Raw genomic sequence first — 11,362 nt, forward strand, 5'->3', positions numbered from 1 at the left:
GCTGACGTTGAATCTACTGCCCAGCATGGAACAGAGATGGTGCTAACTGGAAGTTTCTTGACTACTGTATCCATCACCTGGAGGAACAGGGGACTCAACAGATCCCTTGCTGTTCTCCTGGTTGAAATATGTTGGAAAAGCAAATGAAACACCAGGGAGCGGGCAGAATCAGTGTTTTACTGCCAGCTCTTCTTGGCTAGTCAGGTGTTTCCCAAGACCTACTTTACACTGCTCTCATTTTTTTTGTTCAGTGTGAAACTGTGACTGCATGAGGCAAGCAGAGACCTGGGGAATGGGAACCTCTGGAGCCATCCCATCCGCTGTCTATCACAGCAGCAGGAGCTGGTCTGAGCTATCCATGCTGGGAGGAGGTGGTGTCTTTCTCAACTGGAATAAGCCCTAATATACCTTGGGAAAATCTGAGTGCAGCAGAGCACCAAAAATGTTGCCTGATGCTGCTCAAGTAGCAGAGGCTCTGGGAGCTGGCCCAGCTGCTGTTGCGTACCCTGCCTGTTTTGTATCTAAAAGATAGGTACTTGCCAAATGTGGATTTGCCTGGCATCCCTCTGTCTTTGTTTTAAATTATAGCAAGTGAGATCTGCCAAGTTTTACCTTGCAGGGATAATTAGCCTTGTGATGTTAGGCTTGGTGCTGGTGCATTTGCCCTGGTTCCTGCTAAAGACCTGCAAAAACACTGAGGTTCCTGATGCATGGGAGTGCATGGGCTCTTGGCAAACCACCCCATGTGGTGGTGTGGACAGGGAAGGTGACTTGTTATTGCTGTTTTAAAGTCTGTCCTTCATGTCCTGTGTGTCTGACAGGCACCTAGTGAACCTTTCCTGCCTTTTCCTATTGTACAAGTTTTCCTCCTGGTCTTTCTCTCAGTGTGAATGGGAACTCCTAGATTTTGAGCTGCCCAAGAATGGGGAAAAAGCATTTGTATATAGGGAAAGCTACTTGATGCTTCAAAATACTATGTTGAAGAGTAAGAAAATAAGGGGAACCAGATCTTCCTCTGGTGTTGTCTGTTTAATGAGCAGAGGCACATCAGCTTTCAGAAAGACAGAGGTGTATCTGCAGGTGATCTGGCTCAAGACCTTCTAACAGCTGCTGGTGTGGCTCTCTGAAATAAAAAGGAGCTTTAAATCTTTGTCTTTAAGCAAGAATATGCTCAAAAAGCAAGCCTTAGAAACTGGATAGTGCTGCTCCTTCCCTCTCCTGCTAGACTGGCCATCCAGCAAGGATGGCAAAGGAGGCAAAGAAAATACCATGCTCACCTCTTCTTCCAAGCAGTTGCAGTAACCTCCTTCAGGGAGAAAGGGATAGAGCCTCTAGGTCTCGACTTTGAGAGAAACAAAGTTTTAGCAGACACTTGATCTGAGCCACTGTGGAGATGCGAGACTCACAGAGCCTTGCACTTGCCCATCTGGGTTGATGCAGCACTCCTCTGGCTGGGTAATAGTGAATTGAGTGTGGGAGACAGCTGCCCTAACAAGGCAATCATCTGCTTTCTAATGCAGAGATGTCTCTTTCTTCTGGGCCTTCCGCGGTGGTTGTGCCAGCCTGGTGCGTGGATCTGTGCCTGGCAATGGCTTCTCTGAAGTCTGATGATGGCTGAGCTCACGCTCCAGCCTTGCTTTGTGGGAGCTCCTCCACCTCTTTCCTGTCTTTGGAAAACTCATGGGCATTTGTTATTTTCAGGAGCTCACACCCTCTGCAAAACTTGTTAGAAGTGGCTTGGTGGAGGGGGAGCGCTGAGCAGATGCAGCTCTTGCTTAAATTTTAGGGCCTTAAGAAACTATTCTTAAACCACATGAAGGAAAAAGAGTTGTTTCCTGGAAGAGTTTTCCAAAGTCTCCGTGCCAGCCATGTCCTGGTGCTGAGTGGTCCCACGTGGGAGCCAGCCCAGTGCAGCCACTGGATTGCAGCACATTTCTTTTCTAGATGTCATGCTGGGCTTTGCCCCAACTCCTCTGGATTTCCAGGGTGCTTGGACTCATCGCTGACTGTGGTATTGGTGATGTGGATGGGCTGGGCTGCATACTTGGGATCTGATTCAAAGCCCACTGAAGGCAGCAGCAATTTGCTGCTGATGTCAGTGGTCTCTGGAGCAGGCACTGTGCCACTGGTATTTTTTATATAGACAATCACCTCTGAAGGAAGCAAAGGGAAAAAGCACACATTTCATTTAGAAAGTAAATAAATGAGGTGTGATTCTTCTGAATTCTTCCTAACAGATGAGCATCTGGGATTCCTCCCAAACCATGCTAACCTCTTATTTCTGAGGCCTTTAGCAACTGGCTTGCAGGAAGCAGATGTCCCCTCTTTTTAAGCCTGCCTCCTGCAGTCTGAAGGTGGGCAGCATAGGTCAGATCTGCAGAACTTTCCAAAGGACATTTCTCCTGCCAGTCCCAAACTCTTGCTTTGCAGCCCCATGCTGAACCTCATGGCCATGTGGATGGGAAACTGGGGCAATCTGATCTGGTGGGTGGAACCAGCCCAAGGCAGGGGTGTTGGATCATCGTCTTTGATGTCCCTTCCAACCTGAGCCATTCTGTGATTTTGACCAGAGATGCGGATGCCCTATCCCTGGAAGTGTTTGAGGCCAGGTTGGATGGGGCCCAGGGCAACCTGATCTGGTGCTTGATTTAATGGTTGACAACCCTGTCCATGGCAGGGAGGTTGAAATTAGATGATCTTTGAGGTCCTTTCCTAAGCCATGATTCTATGATTCATGGCAAACCTGATGTTAAGGTTCCCCCCAAAAGCTGTGCAGCCATTCTCTGAGGAAGCTCATGGCTGCCTGTCAGGTCGTGTTTAGCACCTTTCAAAGTCTTCAGCTGTCCCTGTAGCTGTGGGAGGCTCAAGGAGGAATGCCAAAGAGCCCTGTGATAAAGGCATTGATGCCGGAGAGCTGCCGGGAGAGCAAGACACAGGAGCAGTTTACAAGGGGAAAAAATGGGTGCACGTGTAACCCTGAGTGCAAAATGCCAGTGCAGGGTGAAGCAATGGGTCAGGAGCTGCCAGGGAAGGTGTGGGGGATCTGGGTGGGTATTTAACTGGGCAGAATTAGTGAGTCATTGGGACTTCATCGCTTATTTGACTTTCCTTGGGCTTTATCCAAAGCCTGCTAAAGCTAACGTGATTTTTTCCACTGACTTCCATGGGCTTTGGATCGGGATCTTTGTGCCTACAGGGTTATCTCAATTTCCTGGAACCGATCACTGTTTGAATTTGCTAAGTATATTTACTGCCAGACTCCTTTTTTCTTTCACTCCTGCCGTCGGATTGCAAAAAGTTCCCGGCAGTGGCCAGCCGCGGGGGCCGCGCTGCTGTCATGCAATAGGCCATAGGTGTCCTCTTCCCTGTCTAGCTTTGTGCACCTCTTACAAAGTCACATCTGCAATGAGTGTGCCACTTGAAGGGGGTCCGAAGTATTTGGAGCAGCTAAACAAGGCTCAAGAATGTTAGAAATAATTATTATTGTTTTTCTTTTGACTCTCTTTCCCCATGATGTGGCTGTGAGGGGATGTGTTTGCTCTGAGCTCATCCCCTGTGCCATCATTCATCCATCAAATACCCTTCTGTGCCAGTGCCTGCCTGCTGTCCCCATGTGAGCCCGTAGCCTCCCATGGGCTCTGCTGGAGACAGGTTCCTTACAGGCCCTCCCTGAGCTTGTGTAGGGCTGTACATGGACAAACAAGGAGCCTCAGGGCTGGGGAGCAGAGGCTATGCCTGAACCTCTCACGTGAGAGATGCCAGTGGTTGAGCAAAGCTTTGAGAACCCTACCTGAATCACTACCAACGCACATTTAGTCCAGGCAGTGTCCCAAAACCTTTGGTCTGTTCTTTGGAACAAAGTGCCCTCAGTAACAGCTATGGGCTCACAGTGTGTAATTTGTTTTCCCACTTGGATTAGGGCAGGTCCACAAATGTTTATTATCCATTTTTTAGGTGCTGATGAAAATCTGACTCTTTCAGGAAAATATGTTTGTTTTTCATGCAGGAGTCAAGATAGTCCTTCAATTTTGGAAACTGGATGTAAAAAAAGAGCTGCTTTTAAACCATCCCCCACCTACGCTTATGGCCCATGAGCATTTATGAGCCCTCTGGGTAGACCTGGACTCCTACATGGGGACAGCCCTTGTGCGTATGACATCTATTTCTTGGAGAAGGCTTTAATGCATGACTGTCTGGCCCTGGACTACCATTTTTGCTGTGTTTGGAGTCTAATTTGAGCTTCATTCATTTATTTTTAACTCATGATTTGCATTTCAAAGGTTGATGAGTTAGTCTACAATAAGGAGCAGAGGTAGATTTGCAGACAACCTTTACGTTGTCGCTCTCAAGGTAAATATTTCCCTTGAGCACACAGAGTCAAAGTACAGCTTGCACGTATATAAAACCAGGGACAAACTACAGTGCGTGTGCCTGCTTTGTTCTGGGTCAGTGCTACCCTGTCCTCTGCTGACGGGGTGCCGGGACCTCCCTTAGCCCTCTGCTCAAAGCTGCTCCTCTGGGATCATGTGTGTGAGATTGCAGCCACAATCAGAACCAGGTGTGTGCCCATCCCTCACCTGGGTGGCTGGGAAAAACCCTGGAAACAGTCACCCCCCTTCCCTGTGCTAAGTTTTAAGCCTGTGGTGCTGAGTCAGTAGGATCCCAAATATATTGTTTGAAGGGATTCATTGTTTTGTCATCGTTTTTTTTTTACTAAGATCATGTTGGCATGTATGTCGCATTCTGATGCTTGAGGTTTACAACGCGTTCTTTACAAGCGACTTCTACAGCTCAATTATGTCATGTGAAGAGATTAATTAACTTTACGAGAGTCACAGCCTCTGGCAGTGGAAACAGGAACTGTTTCTGCTGGCTGGGCTGGATCCACGCTGATCCTGCACAAAGCCTTTGGCCAGGCAAATCCCTCCTCCCTGGCGGCACGCGAGCCTGGGGCGTGGGGATGCAGCAGGCGGGCACCCAGAGTGTGCTGCTCGGTGTGCCCAGCCCCAGCCGTCCCTGCAGGCAGGGCAGCGCTTTGGGCAGGGGTTTTCCCACTGCTGAGTCCCCCCGTGATGCCACAGGGTGCTGCTGCTGGGTGCCAGGGGGAGCACAGGTGGATCGGTGCTGTGTCAGAGCACTTCCAACTGACCAATGTCGCGATGACCTTACTCCCTGGCTTCCCCACATCCAGCATTTGTGTGGCCTAGTTTTATTTCTAGGGCTCTGGACAAAGACCGAATGCTGCTCTCCTTCACCAAGGTGATCGCTGGCCAAAAGCCCGCAGTGCTGCTGCTCTGCTCACCACTCACCCGTGGCTGGCCCAAGCCTCGCAGTCTGAGTGCGTACTCGGAGAGCTCTGGTTTGTTTGCTGCTGTAAAACCCCTGAGCACAAGGTGTTGTTTTAAGGCCGAATGGTGAGTACAGTTTGTTCTCGGATGGCAGCATGCAGGTATGCGCCGCTGCATTAACAGGAGCAATTCAGGGCTGGGATTTACCTTGGCATTGCTCAGTGCCACCTCGCATGCAGGCCTAACTTCTCCCAAGGCCTGAGGTTCCCTGCTGTATTTTTTGGAAGGAAAATTGCTTAACATTCATTTTCCTTTTTTTTTTCCTCTCTCTTCCCTTCTCTTTTCTCTCTCTTTTTCTTCTTTTACTTCTTTGTCTTCTACTTGGAGCAGGCTGCCCAGGGAGGTGATGGAGTCACCATCCCTGGAGGTGTTCAAGGAATGTGGAAATATGGCACTGAGGGACATGGTTAGTGGGCATGGAGGGGGGTTGGTGGTTGAACGTGATGATCTTAGTGGTCTTTACAACCTTAATGATTCTATGATTTTATGATACTACTCAGGATCTGGTTCATGGGAGCTGTGACAGAGGTGGTGTGCTCAGAGCATTCCCCTGATGGCTGCTCTGCTTCGCTGGGTAAATAACCACTCCAAGGTGTGCCTGTTTCAGGGAGGTTTGGATACATTTCTGTGCTGATGTGGCAGATTCCAGGGCCTCTCCAGACAGTTTTTTCCTGCAGAGGTGCAGAGGGAAAAGAAGCTCACTCTTTTGCAAAGCACCCATCGCAATAGTGGGCACATTGGATGCCTTTGGTGTCCAGCAATGGAAATTCGTCCTAAGATGCATGTGGAGGGGAGAACTCCATATTCAAAGCAGGAATTTTCCTTCCCCAGAAAAAATATGCCCCTTATAGGGTCTATTTGTTTTATATGAGAGAGGAATGTGGCTTTCTGGAAGGAAGCATTCTGCATCAACAACCACAAATGGAGGGATGACCTCGTGCTCAGAGGGGAGCCAGCATGTTTTAGGATATGGAGATGTCACCACCACCCAGCAGAGACCCAGGAGAGGCTCCTCCTCCTGCCTGAGCTTCCCCTCAAAGGTGGGTTTGATGCTGCTGCCTTTCTCTCCCAAGTACTTTACAGCCACTTGGTGTGACATACTGGAAATAGTCCGTGCAGCACGCATGTGATGTGGCACTGAGGGACATGGTTTAGTGGGTGTGGTGGTGACGGGTTGACGGTTGGACATGATGATCTTAGTGATCTTTTCCAACCTTAATGATCCTATGATTCTTTGATTCTATGACTACCCCTGCAGAGCGCCTATGCCCATGATTTCTTGGTGTCATCACCCAGGCAGCCATTCGCTACATGGAGCCATGTAGAGTGGGAGTTCTCAAAGCTGGGAGCTGTGTTGCTGGCTTGTTTAGATTCTTCCTGGGTTGTTTTCAGCTGGATTTCAATTTCCAGATGTTGAGTCAATCAATGGCCATGAATTCTTATAACATGGGAAGTGCAAAAAACTCCGATTGCCCCATTACAACCTGGTGGCAGTGGAGGAAGAGAAGCTTGCATGGGTCTGTGCCATCTCACCAGATTTTGTATGTCCTGAAGCATTTGATGCTTCTCATTAAGCTCCATCTCCTAAAGTCACATGGGCTTCTGTCCAGACAGGCATTCAAGAGAGCCATAAAATCACCTGGACCATTAACCAGTCTGGGGATGGGAAGAGGGAGTACTCTCCCACAATGAATGTCCCATTGGGATGATGTGGAGGGCCCCATGCCTTTTCCAATCACCTTCTCCTTGCCTGGATGGGAATGCCCTTCTGTCCAAGCTTGCAAAGCCCTAACCATGCCACATGGTAAAGCATTAGGTAATTTACTTCCCTCCTCCTCTGGAAGGTGTTTTGATTAGCATAACCATTGTGTTCCCAAATTAGCTTGAGTTCCCAGCTTTGCCTTTTGGCTGGATTTTCCTGTCACAAGGCGTGCTCTGGCACAGTGACACAGCTTTCCATGTGCCAGCATGTTGCTTATGTCCCAGCCACCCAAGTGGCACCGGAGATGCGCCAGGGTGAGGCAAGATCCTGATCCTGATAAATATGAGCACTGAAGATGGTTGATGTGGAGAGAAGATCAGCTTGGTGCTTATCATAGGACTGCACCATGGCCAGAGTGGGAAGGGACCTCTGGAGTTCACCTGGTCCAATCTCTGCTCAGAGAGGGGTCGTGCCTGTGTTGCCCCTGTCATTCACTGAGACCTCATGTGAGCCTGGTGGAAGGACAGCATGTCAGCCCCAATGCTTGCTGGGCTGCTGTTGGGGAAGAGTAAAGGTGAGATGGTTCTTTATTTCTTTAATATACCCAGAGCTGTTGCTACAAGCTAAGCTATTATTATTATTATTATTATTAGGAAGTAGCTATTGCAGAAATATGAATTTCCTCCAGAGTATTTAGTGTTTCTCTGTGGGAAAACAGGATATTAGGAAATTTTTTTTTGTCAGGAGTGGTGAGGCATTGGCGTAGGCTGCCCAGGGAGGTGGTGGAGTCACTATCCCTGAAGGCATTCAAGAAACATGGAGATGTGGCATCGAGGGACATGGTCAGTGGGCATGGTGGGGATGGGTTGACAGTCAGACATATAATGATCTTGGAGGTCTTTTCCAACCTTAGTGATTCTAAGAAATATTTCCCATATGAGGTTCACTGTTCCTGAAGCCTTGACACCCCTATCTCCTCAGCTGGAGGCTCTGTGGCAGCCTGAAATGAGTCACTTGGATCACACTGTTGGTGCAGGAGAGGCTTCCTTTAAGCACATAGAAGACCAAGTGACCCTTTTTCAGGAGGAGGAGCGGGCCTAGCAGGGTGCATGCCTTGAAAATGAAGCGGGAGAACATATACTGCCTTATGAGTCCCTTCTACAGGCTGCAACCAGGCTTTCCCTTCTCTTGAGAGAAGGAAGGGTGCATCACCTGATCGAGCTGTAGGTGTCCCTGTTCATTGCACGGGAGCTAGACAAGATGATCTTTACAGGTCCCTCCCAACTCAAACGACCCTGTGATTCTGTGATCTGCAGGACTATGTCTGCTCACAGACATGCCGCTGGTGCTGGAGATGGGAGAACACCTGCTCGCAATGGGGTGTTGCAGTTGCACAGCCCTCCCTCTGCTGAGATAAGTTTTCAAGTAAATTCTGTGACAGAATGAGCTTAAGAATGCTCTGCTTAAAACATCTCTGAAGAGGAAGGAGAAGCTGATGAACCATATGGATATTTGACCTAGCTCCCCTTTAAAGGACATGTTGTCGTGCCTTCAGATGGCCTGAAGCAATGTGACACTAGATTTCGGTTGGACTTACACAGCGTGAGCCCCTACATGGCCGGGGAGAGAAGAAAGGATGCTACAGGGGTGTGATGCTCTTGATGAGGTCAGTGGGCAAACTGAGAAGTAGCTGGGGATGAAAGAAAGAGATTATCTTCTCAAAAACTTTGTTAATGTAACTCCCAGATCCTCATCAGTGCCATCTGCTTCTGTAATAGCTTTATTGTCACTCATCCCAAGGATAAAGTCACTGAACCTTTGGCTTTTGGTTGCCATTTTTGCAGACTGGATTGGTTGGAAAGGTGATGGAAAGAAAAGCTTAAGTACAGATGTGCTCCTTGTGATTGGGAGCAGGCACTCATACAGATGCACAGGAGCTGGCCAAGAGCTGAGGAGTCACCTCAGCAGGGACAGCTGCACTGGGATATCCCTGTCATAAAGCTCCTTGCTCCATCACAGCTGGGTTTTGGGACTGTGTGCTCACACTCTCCATGAGCAAGCCCTGCGAGGTGCCATGTTTTCCAGGCTGAAAAGCTTTGGTGCAGTAGGCACTTGTTTCTTTGCAAGCATGGCCTCTTAACTCCTAACTTAATGCTTTGCTCTTCCTAGCACACTTCCCGTCCCGCTCCCTCTCAGCCTGCATTTTGCTCGGCTGAAGAGCTCAGCTCTTGGTTCCTTCAGGACCTGGGGAGCCCCATGCAGCGTCCCCTCACCCGCAGCAGGGCTTGTTTGAGGAGCTAAATATATCCCAGCCATGGCTATGGATTTAGGATAACTAATACATCTAGCGGAAAGATTTGGAGCTGCTCCAGGGCCAAACAACAGTTTCTTCACCAACAGCCAAAGGCTTGTGGACGCAAAAATAACTAGGGACTAAAAAACCTGAGTTGGAGCAGGGATTTTCAGACTGAACCCAAGAAAAACTTTCTAGTGGTGAGGATGACCGTGGATAACTGCCAGCACTTTGGTTGTTTTAACATCAGGGTACAGAGCGCTCTGGAGGGGCTGGGCTGGGGCTGGATGCCGCCTTGGGACGAGGGCTGGGCTGAGTTCAGCCCCCTCCATCCCTATTCCTACCCAGCTGTGATGTCTTAAAAAGGGAAAAGAGACAAACCACAGGCACTGGGGTGAGGTTTGAACCAGGTAGGTGTCGGTGAGCAGAGGATGACCAAGGGCTTCAGACAGCGGAGGAATTAACACACAGTGAGCCCCAGGGCATGTCTGTGCCACTGTGGTCCACATGCCTGATCTGTCCGTGTCAGGTCCCTCTGTAGAAGCCATGTTGTCATAATTAGCTGAAATATTTCTTCAGTAGCGTATTTTTTTTTCTCCCATTTTATCACATTTGTCTGCATGAAACAGTCACTTATTGTCCTTGCCATTGTGTTGAGATGTACCAGGCCGTGGACGGGACCTGCTGCTGATCCCAGTTGGCCTCAATAGCACAGCTTGTTCTGTGCGTGATGGGTGACGGTGCAGCAGCAGCTGCTGTGAGTCTTAGTGACACTGCTAAGAGCAGCCCCAATGGGCACTCCATGAGTGGCTCTGGCCACTGAAATGCATTAACATGTTTTTATCCCCTTTTCTCTTCAATCACATGAAATTTCATTCTGCTCAAATGCTTGATGTTCCCTGGGACCCAGCTCTGCTGCCTCTGTGACCACAAACCCCTGTAATAAGGTGAGATTATCCCTCCTTCCCAGCTACTTCTGTAACAAGTATTTCTATCTATGTTCAATGTCTAGTGAATGCAGAAGCTGCAGAGTGCACCACAACAGAGCCAGAGTGGAGCAAGAAAGGGAGAGAGGCGGCTTTGGGCCTGGCTGAAGGTGAGAGACACAGGAGTCGTCCCCACCAGAGCCCAAACCTTTTGTGCAGCTTTGGATGAAAAGGGTAGCTCATGCAATCTTGGGTTACACAGTAGGCAGCAAATCTCTGTTCTAGCCCTTTTCATTACTTATTGGCTGATGGTTCCTGCTTGCGTGGTTGGTTTGTTGGGCGCTCGGTTGGTTTGTTGGGCACTCGGCTGGTTTGGGGTTTTTTTTTGATGGATGGTTGGTTGGGTGGGTGGTTGAGCAAGTGTTTGACTTGTTGGGTGGTTGGTTGGGTTGTTTTGGAGACACAGCCCCATGGAGATTGGCCTGTGGTGATATGCTCTTCTCTATCACTTCAGCCATGGTTGCTTCATTCCATTGTGGAGTCCCTTCAAATCCTTTCTAAGATATTGAAGCATTTACATAATTTCCAGGTAGCTAACCCCCTCTGGTGCAAACAGGCACTTGAGTAGCATACCCCATTTCTCTTTTGTCCCACACAGGACCTCACAGTCAGGCCAGGAAGCATACATGCCCCGGTGCCCACCATGCTGGGTGGCACTGCACAGCGTGGGCAGCTCTGGGCAAGGTTCTGCCCCAGCTCTGGGACCCACAGCTTATCAGGCTCAGCTCAAATAGCAGAGAGCGCATCATGCTGATCCCAGCAGCTTCCCGGGCAATCAAACCCTCTTTCTTCCCCGCAAACAGCACTCGGCCAAAGGTCTGCGCAGCTGCACACCACGGGCCGACCTGCTCAGGACCGGCTCGCAAGCCTTTACTTCTGACTCGGAAGCAGCCTCCTGGAAGCCCCTTTCCGCCGTACTAACGCCGCCAGCTCCGAGCTCGCTTTTCCCCGGGCCGGGGCCTACAGCCCCCAGGAGGCGGCGCGCCCGGCCCGCCCCCCGCGCTGAGTGGCCCCGCGGTGCGGAGCGGGGCGG

At 49.7% G+C, this 11,362-nt stretch overlaps 1 long non-coding RNA gene across 1 annotated transcript in view; it reads left to right on the top strand.

The window, feature by feature from the left end:
* LOC110397102 overlaps nt 1–11,313 on the top strand; it is a 33,628-nt gene extending 22,315 nt beyond the window's left edge. Inside the window, exons 4-5 of the long non-coding RNA XR_002437541.1 lie at nt 10,356–10,439; nt 11,133–11,313. This is a non-coding gene — a long non-coding RNA (uncharacterized LOC110397102). The remainder of the gene's footprint in view (nt 1–10,355; nt 10,440–11,132) is intronic.

This window comes from Numida meleagris, chromosome 3, assembly GCF_002078875.1.
Source record: "Numida meleagris isolate 19003 breed g44 Domestic line chromosome 3, NumMel1.0, whole genome shotgun sequence".
Taxonomy (NCBI): domain Eukaryota; kingdom Metazoa; phylum Chordata; class Aves; order Galliformes; family Numididae; genus Numida; species Numida meleagris.